Source organism: Gossypium hirsutum, chromosome D01 (assembly GCF_007990345.1).
Source record: "Gossypium hirsutum isolate 1008001.06 chromosome D01, Gossypium_hirsutum_v2.1, whole genome shotgun sequence".
Classification (NCBI taxonomy): domain Eukaryota; kingdom Viridiplantae; phylum Streptophyta; class Magnoliopsida; order Malvales; family Malvaceae; genus Gossypium; species Gossypium hirsutum.
In genome coordinates this window covers 24,709,063-24,730,265 of record NC_053437.1, presented here as the reverse complement: position 1 = coordinate 24,730,265, position 21,203 = coordinate 24,709,063, and the positions used below count along the sequence as shown (strand labels likewise).

At 32.6% G+C, this 21,203-nt stretch overlaps 2 non-coding genes across 2 annotated transcripts; both read left to right on the top strand.

Annotated features, from left to right (window-relative positions):
- Positions 1-13,389: 13,389 nt before the first annotated feature.
- LOC121214115 (small nucleolar RNA R71) lies at positions 13,390-13,496 on the top strand. Its single transcript, XR_005909702.1, has one exon. It is a non-coding gene; the product is annotated as a small nucleolar RNA R71 (small nucleolar RNA).
- A 6,613-nt stretch (positions 13,497-20,109) lies between these two features.
- On the top strand, positions 20,110-20,216 carry LOC121214333 (small nucleolar RNA R71). Its single transcript, XR_005909916.1, has one exon. It is a non-coding gene; the product is annotated as a small nucleolar RNA R71 (small nucleolar RNA).
- The last annotated feature ends 987 nt before the right edge of the window (positions 20,217-21,203 follow it).

Here is a 21,203-nt window from a genome sequence, read left to right as displayed (position 1 = left end):
TTAATGAAAAGAAATTTAAAAGTGAGAATTTTGCAAAAAGAACAAAATCACATATTTTGAAAAGTTCAAGAACTAAAGTTAGATGAAAATGGGAAAAATGAATTATTACTGATTATTTAACATGAAAATAGGTTATAAAATGTTTTAATATAACAAAAATTGATTTTGAGATCAAATTGGAAAGATCTAATAATACATTGCAAATTTTCTAATTTTGTGGAGAAAAAGAGAGAGACAAAAGTGTAAGTTTCTTCATCCAATGATTATTAATAAGAGATAAATGTGAATTTTGGAATGTGGGTTGGTTAATACCTAATTATTGAGAGGAAATTATGCTTAGAGGCATAAATGGATAAAAAGGTAATTTATTCCCGAAAGGACATTTTACTCTTTTTTCTAGAATTTTATGATGAGTATATTATTTTGATGGGATATTTGATAATTAAAACTTACATGGACCAATTGGACATTGTAGATCCATTAATCAGGATTCTAATGCATATAAAAACAAATGGTCCAATGGGAGTAAGAATTTCCAGGAGCATTTGGAACATTTCGTTTCTAAGCAGAAGAGCCGTTTTCAAGTAGTGTTCGATCAATTACGTATTAATCAATATTTGATTGATTGGTCTGAAGGTTATCGACAAAAAAGATTTCTCTAAGTCACTCCGTTTATTTTGTTCGAGTTAGTTCTCTTTTTGTCCAAGTTGCTTCTCTTTTTGTCTAACTCACTTCCTTTTTTCTTTGTGAATTTTGAGAATATCCCCATTCATAGGTCTGAGATCCACATCTATGAATTGAAAGGTTCGAATGATCAACTTTGCAATCAGTTGTTAGAATCCATAGGTCTTTAGATCGTTCATTTGAAAAAATTGAAACCTTTCTTATTGGATGATCATAATACTTCTCAAAAACCGAAATTCTTGATCAATGGAGGAACAATATCACCATTTTTGGTCTATAAGATACCAAAGTGGATGATTAACTCATTCCATACTAGAAATAATCGCAGGAAATCTTTTGATAACATGGATTCCTATTTCTCAATGATATCCCACAATCAAGACAAATGGCTGAATCCCATGAAACCATTTCATAGAAGTTCATTGATGTCTTTTTTTATAAAGCAAATTGACTTTGATTCTTGAATAATCTATATCACTTCTGCTTCTATTGTAACAAAAAATTCCCTTTTTATGTGGAAAAGGCTTGTATCAATTATTATGATTTTATGTATGGATAATTCCTCAATATCTTGTTCATTCGCAACAAAATATTTTCTTATGCCGTGGTAAAAAAAACATGCTTTTTTGGGGAAAGATACTATTTCACCTTCACCAATCAAGTCGCAGGTATCTAACATATTCATATCTAATGATTTTCCACAAAGTGGTGATGAAAGGTATAACTTGTACAAATATTTCCAGTTTGCAATTCGATCCAATCCATTAGTTCGTAGAGCTATTTACTCGATTGCAGACATTTCTGGAACACCTCTAGCAGAGCAACGACTAGTCCATTTTGAAAGAACTTATTGTCAACCTCTTTCAAATATGAATCCATCTAATTCAGAAGAGAAAAACTTGCATTAGTATCTCAATTTCAATTCAAACATGGGTTTGATTCACACTTCATGTTCTGAGAAATATTTACCATCCGAAAAGCGGAAAAAAATAGTCTTTGCCTAAGGAAATGCATTGAGAAAGGTGGATGTATGGAACGATTGGGCCATAATTTGATAAATTTGTACTTGAATTTTAAACTTGGGCCTTAGTCCATTTCATGTGTAATTAAAAAGAAAGAAAAAGGTAAAAACCCCAATTTTATTTCCCTTGGTCGGCAAAAGCAATGGAGGAGGAAGAATGTAACACCCATAACCCGATTCTGTCATCAGATTTAAAATTATGGCTTATTATCGTACTTTACAGAACAATGAAAATTAGATAGCATCAAGTTGTTAAATTAATTAACAGAACTTCATAATAATTCAAATCGGAGTAATACATATATTTACGAACATTAAATAGAGTTTACAAGGCCTTAAAATTAATTTAGAAAAAATTAGGGACCAATTCAAAACAAATCATAAAGTTTAGGGAAAAATTAAAAATTTTCAAAACATGGATCACACGGCCATGTGATAGACCGTGTACCTGACGAAATAAATCCACACGGCGGTGTGCTAGCCCGTGTAGCATTCAAAATACCCTCACACGACCGTGTCGTAGACCGTGTGAAAATTGTACCAAACCTGTGTGTGACACACGACCGTGTGACAGCTCGTGTCCCAGGCCGTGTGTATCATAAAATGACCCAAAACATACTTAATTCACATCCAAATGTTTAGGTACCTAAACCAATTCTCAACACATAATTATAAGACTTTTTAAATGCATTTCAATGACACCCAAAACATGTGAAAACAATCATACTAAGGTCTAACCAATTTGTCATCAATGACACCACATTTCAAGTACTTACACAATTTATTTTCTTAACTAAGTTTACAAGCTACAAGCACATTCAAATAACTTATTTTCTATCCCAAAATGCTATACCGAAATTCAAGCGAAACTTACTATCTCATGCCCAACCTTTTGTGCTTTACCATAGAATCAAGTATGCACATTTCACTTAATTACTTATATCACATCACCATATGCACATTAACAACAACACCAACAAGTACTTATGAACCTTTACAAACATAATCAATTTCTCCTATTACATGCCATAGAAGCCAAATAGAAACCAAAATCTACCAAAAGATCCCCGAATAGTGTGATTCTTCAAGTTGATCTGATCGCCCGATTATCCATAAGACGTTATCTACAAGGAAGTAAGACAAATACACGAGTAAGCTTGTATAAATCTTAGTAAGTTCGTCGTTAAAATGATAAATCTTTCCGAATTTAAGCACAACAAATCAAATAACAAGATTAAATAGTAGAGTTCCTGTCAGAAGGTTAATATCAGAATTCCTGTCAATCACAACTTATAACAGGTGAGTATTGCACAGTACAATAATTCAAATCATATTCCAAGTTATTGTTTAGCAAGATCTCCTATCACCAATATCCAGTACAAATTGTTACACCGGCCTGAACCCTGCTAGGCACTAAGCCCAGTAATTACATCAGCGTGAAGCCTACTAGGCATTAAGCCCGATAGATACATTGACACAAAGTCTGCTAGGCACAAGGCCCGACACATTACAGTACACCAGCATAAAGCCTGTTAGGCACAAGGCTCAATACATTACACTTAATACATTTCAATTTCACTATTAACCTCCGTTAAATCAAGCATTCAATAATCATGAAACACTACAATTACTAAAGTAAAACAAGTGTTATGGAAATTATCTGTAACATACTTATATAAACGAACTTACATGATTGATTTGCCGTAACAATTTCAAGTATCTCAATCAGTAATTGATGTTATATCAATTCATTATTTCCATTTTGAATTACACACATCAATATAATCCAACACTATGCAAATAGGTTCATGTAATAAATTTTAAAAAATGTACTAAAGTTAAACCGCACAAACTTACCTGACTAAACTGCATCAATGACAAAGGTACATGGACTATTTTGTAACTTCTCTATGCCTCGATTTACAACTCATTCTTGATCTGAAATAAAAATTTCATTCAATTAAATAATTTCATCAGTAAAATGAAATATTTTATGCAATTAAGTCCTTTTTTATTTTTACAAAATTACCCCCAATATTTTACTTTTATTCAATTCAGTCCCTAAGCCCAAAACATGCAATTTAACCATTTTTACTAAAATCCGAACTTGGACGAATATTCAATGGCCTCATAACAACCCATAATTGCAATTATTTTATATCAAGTCCTTGTAATTTTATCACTTTAACATTTTAGTCCATTAACATTAAAGTTACTAAAAATTACTTTAAAAAATAGTCTTATTTAATAATCAAGCTTAATAATTTATCATAAAACTTCAAGAATATCCAAAACTCATGAATGTCACAATCCATAATCTTTAACCATTTTGAAAATGGAGATACGATTTAACTGGACCTCGTTGTAACGATCTTAAAAATATAAAAATTACAAGAAATCGGTTAAAATCGACTTACCAAATTGAAGCTTGGTTGATGGTTAAAACCCCTAACCATGGCTTTTCGGTGCTTCCTTAAGAAGAAAATATGAAAGTGGTGACTTATTCTTTTATTTTATGCTTTTATTTACTTAGTATTTACAATTTACTACTTTACCCATTAAAAACAAACGAAAGTTCATGAATTTTTAACACTTATACCGTCCACTTAATACCTATATGGTGTATTTACCATTAAAGTCCTCTCCATTTAATAATTTAGACCTTTTAACCAATTTTAATAAACTTTTGCAGCTTTCATGATCTAGTCCTTTTTAATTAATTAGGATCTAAATGCAGTTTAACACAATCTAGAGAATTCCACATCATTTCTCTTATTAGGCCATTTAAAGGAGGTCCAATTACACAATTGGTCCTTCAATTATATTGAATTCCAATTAAAAAAACTTTATTTCAATTTAACCTGAAACTAACTAGGACTAAATAGGTATATAGCCCAAAAGTTAGTGGATTTAATCATGTCACCATTGCTTGGACTTTTTGACCATGGTCTAATCACCATTTCGGTCCCTTTAGATTGCAAATCTATAGCGATTGACTTTTACCTCTTTTACAAATTAGTCCTTTTACCTAAATTAAGCAATCAATCATCAAAATTATCGGACCAAACTTCAATTCACATATAAAATGCCTCTGTAATTATTTAATAAAAATATTTACGACTTCAAATTACAGAAACGAGGTCCTAATACCTTATTTTCAATAACCACTTGACTTTTGAATCGAACCACTTATACTAACTTTTAATTCAATTGGTTAAAATTCCTCAAATCAAAATTCATTATAAAATTACTATTGACTCGTATAATTTAAACACTAATTACTTATCAGATTTATGATCCTAAAACCACTATTTTTGATACTACTAAAAAATGAGTTGTTACAAAGAAAACCTATACCAACCTTTTTTTTTGTCTTCCTTTCTCGTTTCCAAGCTTAGTTTTAACACCCACTTTGATTTTCTTGCCAAAATCACCATGGAAACAACCTCCACACTAGTTTTCCTCCATCATCTTCATCATTTTCAACCTAGGGCCTATATGGTTATAGTGTGAAAAACCATGGCTAGTAAGAGAAAGCTCCATAGAAGTAAGATATAGTGTTTTCCATCCTCCCTCACTTGATATATGTTATAGATTAGCTTGAAAAACTATAGAAAGATTATTCATTAATTTTGGTTATATTTTTATGTATATGGAAAATAGGAAATGATGAGAAATAGGGTTTCCAAGCTTGAAGAGCTTGGATTCAAATTTATGGAAGCATAGTTGTGTTGTAAAGCATCCAAAATGGTAAGTACTTTGGAATTTCTTAAGTTCCTTTAGTAAGTTAATTATGAAATTGTTAAAATGGTAGAATAATATTATGTTGATGGCTGTGTATTCTTAAAATATGGTTAAGAACAGTTAGATAGCAAAAGAATGGTTCTATGAGATTTGGTAATTGAAGGAAATATAGTAAAAGAAAATGGGATTTGGCTTAGGTGCATTAAATTGAGCTAAGTGAATTGAGGACTTAAATGTCATAAAATAAATTTCTATTGCTGGAGTGAACTTATTTAATAATTGGTTTTGAAAGTGAAATGGTCAATATGGCATTGAAACATGATTAAAAGAAAATATGGTATAAAATGATGAGAATAAATTATGAAAAATAGGCAAGCATGTATTATGCAAATGAAGAGATAATAAGTTTCTTAACAAACATTTCAATATGATTGATTGACTATTAAAGCATGTAATAATGTGACTTGGTTAGCTAGAAAATGTATGAATCATGTTCTAATGAATGGTTGCTTAAAGAGCTCCAAGTATATAATTTGGACATATATTTTATATTATAAAACATGATTTATATTTATATGCCAAGTGTTAATGTGAGTTTGATATGAAATGCACTAGTAAACTTAATGTTTAGTGATGATGCAACTGACATGCCAGAGGGATTAATTAGTGCAAATGTGTTAGAAGATTGTGGTTAGAAGATGCCTCGTGCATAACATTTATGTGTCTTATGGATCCATTTCTAGGGTGTTCGGATGGAATCCTACATATCCAAATTTCAATATACTAAGGTTTACTAAGGGTGAAATGATTGAAACATTTCTAATAAGATTTGAATGTAAATGTAAATTACTTTAAGTGAAATTGAGTAATATGAACTAAAAAAAAAGCATTAACAATGTGAGCATCATAAGGTGAATAAAAAACCTAGTTACTGAGAAAATTGTATTGAACTTATAAGTGGGAAATATTAAGGAGGAAATGTGTCATGAGTTCTCCTTTAACTATTAAGTGGTAATTCCCATGTCCTAAGCACCTAACTAGTGTAATGAACTTATTTCTAAATGATTGAGTCTCAAGACAAATTCAAGAATGACGAAACTCACACCTCTGCACAAGTGTCTAATTAGACATAAAACTTGTAAGTGTAAAAGACTCAATAATAATATGAAAGTAAGAAATTCCTAATAACACCCCTTACCCAGTTTGGTCGCCAGACTCAAGCAAAAAATGTTATGAACAAATATCACACAATTCCAAACAATTTATATATCATGACCACAAATACAAATAAAGACAATTACATACATGCATGATCAAATGCGTTAATCAATCCATTTAAGGTAAATATTGACTATACAGAAGCTTTGAAACAAATTAGAACTGAACATGGATCAATTTGAATTAAAAAGATAGATAAAAAAATTGACAAAAAAAGTCACACGGCCGTGTGACAGAGCCCAAACCGCGTGGCTCCAGACATGGCTGTGTGGCTACCCCACATGCCCGTTTTCTCAGACCATGTAACTTTCTGATTTGGTACACACGGCTATGTCACAGGCTGTGTGAAACCTGCACCTAAAAATATTATACCACATGGTCGTGTGAAGAGGCCGTGTGTCTAGACTGTGTGTCAGCTCATGTACACCTGAAGAAACTTAAGATTCAAGGTATTTTATCTATCCAAACTTAAGCATCGAGCCATACCATTTGTATAAATCAACACCCTTATCAAAACACATCAAATTAGGCCAAATCATGTCAAGTACCAATCAACCTAAGTCCCTAACCAATATGCCCACAATGACACCTCTATATTCAAATCCAAGCAACCATAAGGATTTGATTGAACATGCCAAATATGAACTTCTAAACATATAACCAATTCATATTGCTTTGCATAATGACCTTACCATCTATACACAAATTGCCAAAGCTAAAAAGGTAGTAGCATAGTTATAACTTAACTACTATCCATTCCATACTAACATAACCAAAGCATAATATGTATCAATCAACTCAAGCAACCATTAACCATTAAACCAAGCATGTAACCAACTCATTCAAGACGACATTAGACAATTACCAAGAAATACAAGTTTCAAGCTATTAACCATTTGATCATTACCAAAATACCTTACATATATACATAGTTATAAAGACATCAAAATTTAACTGACCATCCACTATAAAAACCAACATTCTAAACCCAGTAATCTCTAGGTACATGCCGACATCAAAATAAGGGCTTCACCAATGATTGAGTTTGGGATTATCTCTGGATGCTAAGTCGCGTACAATACGAATAATACCTAACCTACGCACAGAAAACAAAATTGTACGTTGGGTAACTCAGTGGTATTTCTATAATCGAACAATAAAACATATTATAAAGGTTATAATGCATTTTAACATGTCAATATACAAGTCCTATTACATTACCTAATTATTCAATCTATTTACATATCTTAAACGGAGCTTATAAACTAAAATCCATTATCTACCTTTGTTTCAATTTCATTATACTCAATTTCTCATTTCTACAATATAATTTCATCAACCAATCATTAAATCACATATGTGACAACATAATTCATCACTAATTGAACTCAGTTGCACAATTATAACAATATATTTTCAAATCTATTCAATTTAATCCTTATCACAATTAAGTAATTCAAATAAGTTCAATTCAGCTCGTTCTAACATTTCTAGCTTACTATATGTCATTACAATGTAGCATAGTTTGTGAAGGAAACAATTGAAAAGGTCAGGGTTATAGAAATACAAAACGTAAGCTCTGAACTATTTGTCGATGGCCTTGTCTTTTCCTTTTCTTTTTGAAGAATCCAAGTCGACGTTAGCTACGGATTAAAACAACATAATAATTTATCAATATACAACTAATTTCACATTCAATTATTAAATATTGTAACTTTACATTTTATTAAATTTTAGTCCCTAAAATCGGGACTAACAACATTTCCACAATTAACATCCAAAGTAATAGAGCTGAATATCCTAGGGTCCCTATAAGAATTCTTATTTCTCAATCACACCCCTAATTTTGAATTTTGCACTATTTAGTCCTTATTGTACAAATTCATCAATTGACTTTGCAATATAGTCCTTTATCAATTCTAAACTTAGTATCTATCAAAATAACACCTTAAACACCAAAAGTCCATCAATGGTAACATCCTAATTCCTTGAAAATATTTAAAATTACAAAATGGGTCAAGTAGTTCTAAATATCGGGATTTTGAAAATGTAAAAATTACAAGAAAATGGACTAAATTAACTAACCAAATAAAGCTTGAAAGCTAAAACCCCCTTGATCGTTCGTCCTCTCCTTCTCCTTATGGGTTTCAAATTTTCATGCAAAAAAGATGAGAAAGAAAACTCTCTTTTACCATCCACTATTTCAATATCTTTCTTTCCAATTTCTATTTTGTTTTAATTTTATTATTTTAACTTTATTATAACCAAAATTATAACATAAAATATATACATATTTACTAATGTTTAACCTGTCACACGTGATTACATATATATATCTATATAATTATGGGTTATTTATTTAATAAGTCCCTTAAACAATAATTAATTAGTGATTCCACTATAATTCAACTTTTTGCACTTACATGATTTAGTCCCAGTACTTATTTTTAAGCACTAAATCAACATAAATACCAAGTCAAATTTTGATTCACTTATAAAATAACTTCGTAAATATTTAATAAAAATATATACAAATATGCTTTATGGAAACGAGGTCCCGATACCTCAATTTTCAAAATCACCAACTTTAGAGCCAATACACTTGTACCTTATCTAACTTTCCAAATAACCAAAATTCAATATAATATGGTAATGCTCTCGTAAATATTAACAAATAATATTCATTTATTCTATCATCGAAAAACAACATTCTGAAACCACCATTTCTGACTCTACTGACTTTTGGATCGTTACAATTCTCCACTCCTTAAAGAAATTTCGTCCCTGAAATTTAACTGGAAATTGGTGGAGTACTAAAATTTCATTTAATCTATTCATATGTTATAAATTTATTGATCTTGGTCGTACTCAAGTCAAATACATAGATTAACTAACTTGTAAGCAATCTAGAATTGTAATTGCGTCATCGTATAAAACTGAAATAATTATACTGATACATTAGTGTATCATTGAATCAACCGACGTGATTATTGAAAACACAAAAATATAGACATTTTCAGCACATTTTGAGCTCTAATTCATGCAGTTTTGTAGTAATTTTTGTTGAAATTCGTACTTTAATTATAAAATAATTAATTTGCACTCAAATTAATAATATATTGAACTTTAATTATTTTTATAATAATTATACACAAATTTGGTTTATTTTTGACAGTTTTAAAAAAATGGGGAAAATCAACTCAACAGTCACCTAGCCTCTAATGATGCTAAGTCGGTATTGAAATATTTAGATAAGAACATTTTCACAAGATTTGGGACCTGAGAGCAATCATCAGTGACAAAGGATCCCATTTTGATTACAAATTAATGGCCAATTCTTTGCGTAGATATGAGGTGAAACATAGAATTGCCACGGCATATCAGACTCAGACCAATGGCCAAGTCGAAATCTCTAGTATAGAATTTAAACAAGTTTTGAAAAAAAGTAGTAAATCCTTCTCGAAAAGACTAGTCTACCAGATTGGATGAAGCTCATTGGGCATACCGAACAACATTTAAAACACCGTTAGGATGTCACCTTTCAAGCTTGTTTATGGTAAGCCATGTCATTTGCTTGTTGAAATTGAGCATAAGGCATTTTGGGAAATTAAGAGGCTGAATATGGACTGGGCAGCTACTGGCAGCAAAAGATTATTAGAGTTGAATGAGATGGAAGAATTTTGGGCTCAAGCATATGAAAATGCTCGTTTATATATGGAAAAGACCAAGCGATGGCATGATAGCAAAATTTTGCCAAGGTGATTTGAACCTAGATAGTAGGTGTTGTTGTTTAATTCTAGGCTCAAGTTATTCCCTGGTAAATTAAGATCTCGATGGTCAGGACCTTTTGAAGTAATTCAAGTGTTTTCGCATGGAGCTGTTATTGTCAAAAATTTGGAAATAGGAGCAACATTCAAAGTTAGTGGACAACGCCTGAAGCATTATTGGGGTGCTCTTGTTGAACGTGACAAGAAAACCATTAATCTTCGTAACATTTAATTTAGCAATTGTTCTTTTAATTTATGTATTTTAATTAATAATAAAATTTTTCATTATTTTCTTTTTTTAATATTTTATTATTTACTGTTTGAATCAAAGCAGAATAAAAGGATTAGGATTTGCTAGTAAGCGCTGAGCAGTAATGTCGCAGCATTAGAGAGGAGTATGATGCCACAACAAACTGAGTGATGAGGTGTCAACACTTGATCAGTTAGAAAACTCCAAAAGAAAGATTTTGGGGCAAACCTTTTTGGGAAACTCAAATAGAATCCCTAAATAGAGGGACGGATATTTCATTTCCCCCCAAAAGTTCATTTCTTTTTTCCCCACATCATAACTCGTTTCTTTACATTTTCCATTCCCTAAAAACTGCCATCATTATCCCCTTTTAATTTATTTTTCTTTGAATTGCTCACGTCTCTTACCTCTCATAAAGTTTTCATGTTTATAAAAATTCCTTCTTTAACTCCTCTGTTACTCTCTTCACATTTGGGTACTTTTCCCAAATTTCTTTTCAAAATTCCTTTGTGGCCTATGCAAAGAGTACTTCAAAGATGGTAGAATCTTCTCATGCTAAGGGTTATCAATCGAAGATATTCTTCAATACTGTCGTCGTTACAAGGTAGACATCTAATATTCTCAAACGATCGTTTTGCTTTGAGTAGGGATTTCTGTTGAAAGATGAACATTATTTTGGGTATGATGAATCGGGGGCATCAGTTATCGAAAAGCACAACTGGAGTAAGTTTTGGTTGCATCCAGGAGATGTTTTAGGAAAAGTGGTGTGAGAGTTTTATGCTCATGTTAACTCCCCAGATTCCCCATTCATCTATGTTAGGGGTAAATCTATTTCGTTTGATGAAGGCTACTTAGAAAAATATTTTTCAAAAAATTACATTAAATTAAACTCCCAGGAAAGACTGGAGGGGTCACAGATGGTCCCGCTTAAGTCTTAGTCTCCTAAACAGAATTTTAATTAATTTAATGACCCAAAGAAAATTTTATCAAAGTCTACAATTTTATTCAAATGAGAAAAAAATAAAAATATAAAATAATGATAAAGAAAGTGAAGAGAACTCCCTTCATTTTATTCAAGATCGTTCATAAAATCTGTCCAACATCTTATTAGGGAAAGAAAACCTGGAATGATCTTTCCTGGTGGCCTTGTTCAACTTCCTGTAATTCCTACAAATCCTCCAACCCTTGACTCGAATATATGAAATATTCTATCTAGTACTCTTCTTGTGCCTTTCCAAAACCATAAGTGCCTCTTGTTCTTGATCTTTGGTGAATTCAACTAAAATAATGACAGGTAAAATCGAAGATAGACCCACATAGTCATATTTGAGATGAGGAGACAAAATCTCCAGTTCCAATTCAGTTGGCTCTTCAATCAACAACTTTGGTTGCATATACTCCTGATATGATAACTCTAATGATTCAAGTGGAACTTCTTGAGTGAATCCCTTCGAATTAGCTTCTAACAAACCCAAACATTCCATGTCTTCATCATCACTTGGCGAATCTGCCAATAGAATATGTTCTAACGGATCATCTAAAGAATTGAGCTCCAATTCTGTAGAAGCCAGTGATTCTATCTTGGAAATAGCAGAGCAATCTTCAACTATATTTGGGGATTTAGCATCATCGAAGTCATTAAAGCCACCTCATCATCAAAAATTTATTTCAACTGAGTATCCTGTTGCTACTTCTGGAATTGTTGAGGATATGACAGTGGTGGAATTTTAGCTTTAACTGAACAACTCTTCAGTGGAAATTTTTTTGCATCTGAAAAGGGTGTTAGATAATCAGAACTATCTGGTTTAGAGTTTACCTCATTAAGGATCATCAAATCTAACTTTAGTGAAATAGGAGTTTCAGCACTTGGTTGAACTTCCTCTTTGTCTTGAGCTACAATATGCTAACCTTGAACTTCAACCACCTTGGGATCCGATGTCTTTCCACTTGGAAAAGTGACTGCTTTGCAGTGTTCTTTGCCTGAAATTCTTGGATTTTTCTGTGATGCTCGGCAAAATACCTTAGGGTCTGCTTCTGAGCTTATTGGCTAGTTGTCTCACTTGGTTTCGTAAATTCTTCAATGTTGCTGCCTAGCTTTGGATTAGTTCATCATTCTTCGCTATGTACGCCTTCAACAAATTCTCAAGATTACTTGAAGATTAAGTTGGTGGGGGTTGTTGCACTTGTTAAGACTATTCTGGTGGATAATTTTGTCAAGATAACATAGAAGAGTCATTATGGTCTGCCTATTGATTTCTCCATGAAAAAATTGGATGATTCTTCTTTGAAGAGTTGTAAGAATTTGATTGCGGACCATTCCAATTTTGATTTCCCATGTAATATTTTGACTCTTGATTCAATGGAAAATTTTTAAAGAAATGGCCATCTCTACAGTATTCACATGCTGACTTGTCAAATTACCATTGAAACCATTAACAATTATGTTCTTAAGAATAGAATACATAGAGGATACCTGCACTGCCAGAGAAACAAATGTGTCTGTTTCATGTACTCTTGCTACTCGTCTTTCTAAGGCTACTCAATTGGTTGGCCACTAATAGTTATTTCTGGAAATTCTTTCAATAATCTCGTAAGCATTTTTATAGGACTTAGAAAAAAGGGTTCTATTTGTCGAAGCATCCACCATCATTCTAGTATGGATATTGAGATCAATATAGAAAGTCTCCATTTGAATGTAGTATGGAATGCCATGATGAGGGCACTTTCATAATAACTCTTTGAACCGTTCCCATGCCTCATATAAAGATTCTCCATCAAGTTACTGAAATGAAGTGATTTCATTTCAGATCTTGGCGGTTAGAGATGGAGGAAAGTATTTTATTAATAAACGTTTAACCAACTCTTGCCATGTAGTTATGGAACGGGACAGTAGGGAGTTCAACCATGGTCGTGCTCTATCTCTTAAGGAGTATGGAAATAATCTCAGTCTTAAGGCATCCTTGGTCACCCCAACTAGTTTGAATGAGTCACTCGCTTCCATAAATAGCCGAAGATGAAGATGTGGATCTTCAATAGGCATCCCACTAAATTGACCCATATTTTGCAACATTTGGAACATGACTATTAGTTCGAATTGTGGTGCCTTAATTTTGGGTCTCATGATTCTCGGATTGAGCTCGTTGAATAGAGGAATGACATATTATTGAATGACGCAGTTTCTATCATCGACAACAATGATGGGATTGTGAGTATTATTAGTGATGCTCCTCCTAGATTTTGGTTTTGATTTTTAGAATTCATCTCTTTAGTCCTTCCTTGGTTCGCTTGTCTTCTCTTGTTTCTGAAAGTTCTTTCAATTTCAAGGTCTACGGGTAGTAAGTCAATGATTTGATCAATACTCATAAACACCTGAAACAAACACAAAAAAATAAAAATATTGGAATTAAAATTTAACAAAAAAAAATAGACCAAAATGTAAAATTGATAATTTCACAAATAATGTCTTTTAAAATAGTTCCTTGGTAGCAGTGCCAAAAACTTGGAACGACGGAAATGTGCAAGTATACACAATCGCAGCAAGTAATAAAGTGACAAGTAAATGTCGAGTTATTGTACCCATAGGGACTATGAAAGAAAAATATTTATGAAATGTAAATCAAACACTTTGGTGATGAGAAAAATATGTTGTTTGAAAGAAGTGATTTAAAAATTAAAAATTAACTAATTAAAAAAATAAAAAGTAAAAATTCCAATGTACAATTTCAAAAAGATGAGTTTTAATCAATATAACATAATTGTCTTAGATCAATTAGATTCCTTAACTTAGAATTAATAAACCCATGTTCATGTTGGTATGAATATTTTCACGGCAACTTGGTAATTTGTTAACTATTGCACATACATAATTACTAAATTAACCAATCTCTTGAACATTTTTCAATGTCAATTTAAACAATTAATCAATATTCATAAGCACATATAAGATTAAGTGAGGTGACAATATATTTATATATTGAAACAATTTAATCACAATAATCTTACAAGTTATGCAAGGCTAATGTACCGTTTAATTTCGTCCCTAATTTAACCTTCAGCTACCTTAGAAGATTAAACATGCAGCAATTAAATATTGTGACAATTAATTACAATTTCAAAAATTTTAATAATTAATTCATTCATTACCTTACATTTTATAATGCAAGTATAATATCAGCATGATTTTATTTAATTGAACAACTTACTAATGCCTATAACAACACAAACATGATTTTAATAATTTAAGTGGACATAATGCAATCAATCTAAGACAAATTTAATTTAAGTCATTTTAATTAGAACAAGGACAATAAGAAACAAATTATTCATATTCATAATCACAACATAAACAAGAAACTTAAAGAGAAGGGAACTAGGAAGCAAATCTAGGATTTCTCTAAACCCAGACTAGTGCGCTCCTCTTCTTCTCTGCTCATTCTGTTAAAATAAGGCCTCCATGAAAAATTGTGACAATTAATTACAATTTTAAAAGTTTTAATAATTAATTCATTCATTACCTTACATTTTATAATGCAAGTATAATATCAGCATGATTTTATTTAATTGAACAACTTACTAATGCCTATAACAACACAAACATGATTTTAATAATTTAAGTGGACATAATGCAATCAATCTAAGACAAATTTAATTTAAGTCATTTTAATTAGAACAAGGACAATAAGAAACAAATTATTCATATTCATAATCACAACATAAACAAGAAACTTAAAGAGAAGGGAACTAGGAAGCAAATCCAGGATTTCTCTAAACCCAGACTAGTGCGCTCCTCTTCTTTTCTGCTCATTCTATTAAAATAAGGCCTCCAAGAAAAATTGAATGTTGCTACTCCAAGGTGGATGAAAGCACTTTTTCAAGAGGGAAACCGACAAGGGAATGAATAAGAAAAATGGAAAACAAAGAAGGGAAAGGAAGAGAGAAAGTGAGAAAGATGCGTGGGAATGAATGGTGTGAAATGAAGAAGGGAAGAGGGGTATTTATAGATGGGAGTGGCTGCTAAAATTATAAAATAAATATCAGCCACTCCCTCTCCCTTGGCCAGCCATACTTGGTGCAAGTTTGAGTAATTCAAACTTGTTATTTTTAGCTTGGGGCTAAAAATAGAAGGCACGAAAAGAGCAGGGGTTTGAATAGAATTAAGGGTAACTTCAAGGTCTATTTTGAAATTAATAAAGTTAGCTAAATAAGTTGATTGGGTCAGCTTATATGGACGGTTTGGGCCTCCAAATCCCTTGGTGGACTAGTCATCTTCTTAACACAATTTGGTCCCATTTTCTTCTTCAGACTTTATATTAATTTTTAACCCAATTAACATTGGATCAAAATTAAATATAAAGTATGTTTAATACATAATTTTGGATCATCTATGGCTGGAAAATTAGTTAACTATACTCTTGATTCACTTGATGCAAAAATTTCCTCAACGATTCAAGCCTCTAGAGAGTTACTGCTTCTACTAATTTAGAGACATAGTCTACTACCAAAAGTATGTACAACTTGTCTGCGGATGGTGGAAATGTACCCATAAAGTCTATTCCCTATACATCAAATAACTTAATCTCTAATATACTTTGCAACGACAGTTCCTGTCTTCTTCAGACATTCCCTGTTCTTTGAAAATGGTTACATGACTTATAAAATTCATGAGCGTCTTTAAATAGGGCCGGCTAATAAAATCCTAACTGGAGTACCTTGGCAGCCATTTTCATTCCTCCAAAATGTCCTCCACAAGGAGCTAAATGGCAATGCTATAAAATGCTAAGTATCTCATCGTTAGGACACACTTCTGAATTATCTAGTCTACACAATGTTTAAATAGGAAAGGTTAATCCCAATAGTACTATTTTGCATCATGAAGAAATTTTCGTTTCTTATGCGTATTGATGTCAAGTGGCATTACACCACTCACCAAAAAGTTTACTATGTCTGAATACTAAGGTAGTGCCTTGGCAATGAATAACTATTCGTTTGGGAAATCCTCCTTAATGCATTTTGTGCAACCACCTTCATTTCCAAATTCTATTCTTGACAAATGGTCAACCACTTGATTTTCGGTTCCCTTCCTATCTCTAATTTCCAAATCAAACTCTTGCAGCAAAAGTATCCACCTAATTAGTCTAGCCTTGGATCCTTCTTGCATATCAAATATTTGATAGCCAAGTGATCTGTGTAAATTGTAACTTTTGTCCCCATTAAGTAAGATTGAAATTTGTCGAATGCAAAGACTACTGCCAACAATTATTTCTCTGTGGTGGTGTAATTAAGCTGAGCTTCTGTTAGCATCCTACTAACATACTATATTGTGTGTAATACCTTGTCCTTTCTTTGCCCCAATACTGCTCCCATGGAAAAATCACTAGCGCTGCACATGAGTTCAAAAGGCAATGGCCATTCTAGAGCAACTACAATTGGTGCTACTACTAGTCGCTCCTTGAGTACCTCAAAAGCCTACAAACATTGATCATCAAAATTAAAAGGTTTATTTATTTCAAGTAGAGTATAAAAGGGTTTACAGATTTTCGAGAAGTCCTTAATAAATCTTCTGTAAAATCTTACATGTCTTAGGAAACTTCAAATACCCTTTACATTGGTGGGAGGTGGCAATTTTTCAATCACTTCTATTTTTGCTTGGTCCACCTCAATTCCTCACCGTGACACTTTATGTCCCAAGGCAATGCCTTCATAGACCATGAAGTGGCATTTCTTCCAATTTAACACAAGATTTGTTTCTTCACAGTGGCCCAATACCATCTCTAAATTCTTTAAACAATCCTCAAAATCATTCCCAAAACACAGAGAAGTTGTCCATAAAAACTTCAAGGAAATTCTCCACCATGTCTGAAAATATAACCATCATGCAAAGTTGGAAAGTTGTCAGGGCATTACATAACCCAAACGACATCCGTCTAAATGCAAAAGTGTCATATGAACAGGTGAAGGTGGTATTCTTTTGGTATTTTGGTGCTATGGCAATCTAATTGCAATCAAAATAACCATTTAAAAAATAATAAAAAGTCTTACCAACTAATCTATCTAACATCTGATCAATGAACAATAAAGGGAAATGGTCTCTCCTTGTTGCCTTGTTAAGCTTGCGATAGTCCATACACACCCTCCATCCTATAATGGTGTGAGTTGGTACGAGCTCATCATTGTTGTTACTTACCATTGTGACACCTCCTTTCTTGGGCATGCAAGGCTTAACCACGAGCTGTCAGAAATGGGATAAATAATACTGACGTCAAGTGACTTGATAATCTCCCTCTTAATAACTTCTTTCATAATTGTATTTAGTCGTCTCTGCTGTTCAATGGAATTAATGTGGTAATCTTCCAACAAAATCTTGTGCATACACAATGTTGGGCTAATTCCTTTTATATTAGCAAGGGTCCATCCCAATGCCCTTTTAGATCGTCACAACACTTCTAACAACATGTTCTCTTGTTCATGTGTTAATTTTGTAGAAATTACAACTAGCAAAGTACTATTATTCCCCAAGTATGCATATTTTAGATGTTATGGTAAAGGCTTTAAATCTAGCTCAAGTGATTCCTTTACAGAAGGTTTAGAAGGCTTAAAGGATTTTTCAGATAAATCCAGGGTCTCAAATTTCTTCCCTGGCCTATCCACTATCTGTTGAGCTTCCTTAAATTCACCAAGCTCTTTAGATCTTAATTATTCATCTTGCTCCATCAAGTAATCTTCGCTGTCATCACTACTGTACCAAAATTTTACAAATTTGTCTACTGTTGTTTCTATCATATCAACCGTGTGGCATTCCTCATTCTCATTCGCACACTTCAACACTGAAAGTGACCTGCTAATCATTCACTCTCATAGTTAGCTCACCTTTCTGTACATCAATTAGAGTCCTACCAGTAGCAAGAAATTGTCTTCCAAGAACAATTGGAACATCATGGTCAGCTTCACATTCTAAAATAAGAAAATATGCGGGAAAGATAAATTTATCTACCCTTACCAATACTATTTGATTTTACCTTCTGGATGGACATAAGATCTATCAACTAATTACAACGTCAGTGTGGTAGGTCTTGTCTTCCCAATTCCTAGCTTCTTGAAAATAAACATAGGCATTAGATTTATACCTGCGCCTAAATCACATAATACCTTGCCAATTTAATAATTTCTAATTGAATATGAGATAGTGAAACTTCCTAGGTCCTTCAACTTTAGAGACAGTTTATTCATCAATATTGCTGTGCACCGTTTAGTAAGAGAAAAAATTTCAAATTCTCCCAACCTGCGCTTCTTTGACAATGTGCCTTTCATAAATTTCACGTAATTGGGCATTCACTCCAAAGCTTCTACTAGCGTTATGTTGATATGGAGTTGCTTCAAGAAACCCAAAAAATCCTTTGAACTGAAAATTCTGCTTAAAATTATGAAATCCCTGAGGAAAAGGTAGAGGTGGTCGTCCTTTAGGTTGCTGATATTCTTTTGTTGTCGCATTTTTGTTGGCAATATAATTTTATCATAACATTTTTTTCTTATCCTTTTCAGATGTTATATGATTTTCAGTTGATTCTGAGATCTTTTCATGATTGTGTCTTGAGTCGTCCTCTTCTTCCATAACATTTTGAACAACATCATCTAGCTGAGTCCCTATTTTGAGAGTAATAGCCTTGCATTTCTCCTTACCTTGTGTCCTCGAATTTTGGTGTCGTTGGGTAATGCTCCTTGCGGTCTTGTGTTCAAAGCATTGACTATCTACCCCACTTTATTCTCAAGCGCTCAAAGGGATGTAGCCTGGCTCTGTATCACAGCATCATTCTTGGCCATATATTCCTTTAACAAAGCTTCCATAGAAGTAGATGATGGCGCCTGACCATTTTGATTATTTTGTCGGGGCATTGGTTGAACGTATCCTGGCGGTGCATTTTTGACATTCTACATTACGAAAGTATTAAAATTTCATGTACTTTGATTATTTCAACTAAAATTCAGATGTTGTCTCCACCCTGAATTGTAGGTATTGTAGTATGGATTATTATTTCAATTAGAGTTCCCCATATAGTATACTGACATTGGATTGGATGGACATTCATCAAACTTGTGACTTTCACCAGAATAAACACATGATGATTTAGATACTTTTATTTCCTGCATAGTAGTTGAATGTTTCATGGTTTTAATTATATTAGCTAGAGAAGAGACCTGGGCCATCAATGAAGTGATTGCATCGAGCTCAATCGTATCAAAAGCTCTCTTACCCGTCCCAACTCGTGTAGTCGGATATTGGTAATCATTGTTGGCAATTTTTTTCCAAAATTTCGTATGCTTCATTATATGTCTTATCCAACAAAGTAACATTTGCTGAGGCATCAAATACCATTCGTGTATGTGCATTTAGCCCATTGTAAAACATTTCCATTTGAGTCTAGTGTTGGAATCCATACATTGGACATTTCCTAATTAACTCATTAAATTGCGCCCACGCTTCATATAGTGTTTCATCTTCAAATTGCTGAAAGGATGTAATATCATTTCTCAACTTGGCATTCTTAGTGGGGGGATTATACCTTAAAAAATATCTCTAGCAAAGGTCATTCCATGATGCCACTGTTCTTGATGGAAAAATATTTAACCATGCCCTAGCACGATCTCTTAAGGAATACGAGAATAGCAGTCTCAAGGCATCTTCAGGAACATCCTATTGTTTGAATGAATCACAAACTTCTGGAATAAGTCTTAAATGTAGTCGTGGGTTTTCAGTGGGTAAACCACCAAATTCCCCTATAATTTGTAACTCAAATTGCTGAGCTTGTATAGTCGATCTGACTATTCTTGTATTCAAGTCATCTAGCATCGGGACAACATGTTCTTTAATTTGCTTGTCCCGATCATCCACCACATGCCCCATGTGAGGATTCTCATTTTGGTCATTTGGTTTGCCATTGAGATCATTCCTATTTCCAACCATTTTTCTCAATTATTTTCTCTTTCTTCGTAAAGTTCTGTCAATCTCTAGATCAAAAAGGTATTTTGTGTTAGCAAGAATGCCTCTTCTCATGAATTGATGGAAAAATTGTAAAAATTAAATTAAATTAAATGACTAAGTAAAATAACCAAACAAAATTTCACCTTATCGATCTCTGGAAACAGCGCCAAAAAATTTTCACGTGTAAAATGGTATGCTATTTGTATGCAAGTATGCACGTCAGTTCAATTAATAAAGAGGTAAGTGAGTATCGTTCCCATGAAGATCAGATTGAGGAAAAAAATTGGTCAAGTTATCTTAATAGGGTCAAGTTAATGTTATAATAAAATGATTAAAGGAAATGTTATGGAAAAAACTAAGGTGAATATGCAATGATGGGTAAATAACTGGAATTGCTATGACAAAGGCGATAACAGAAATGTAAATAGGGGAACTATTGTGTGTATAATATATAAATGAACAGATAATCAACTAAGAATGCTAAGGTGAAGATATTTCGGTAGAGAGTTAAGTATAGCGTCTACTATATTTATGTGGAAGGTT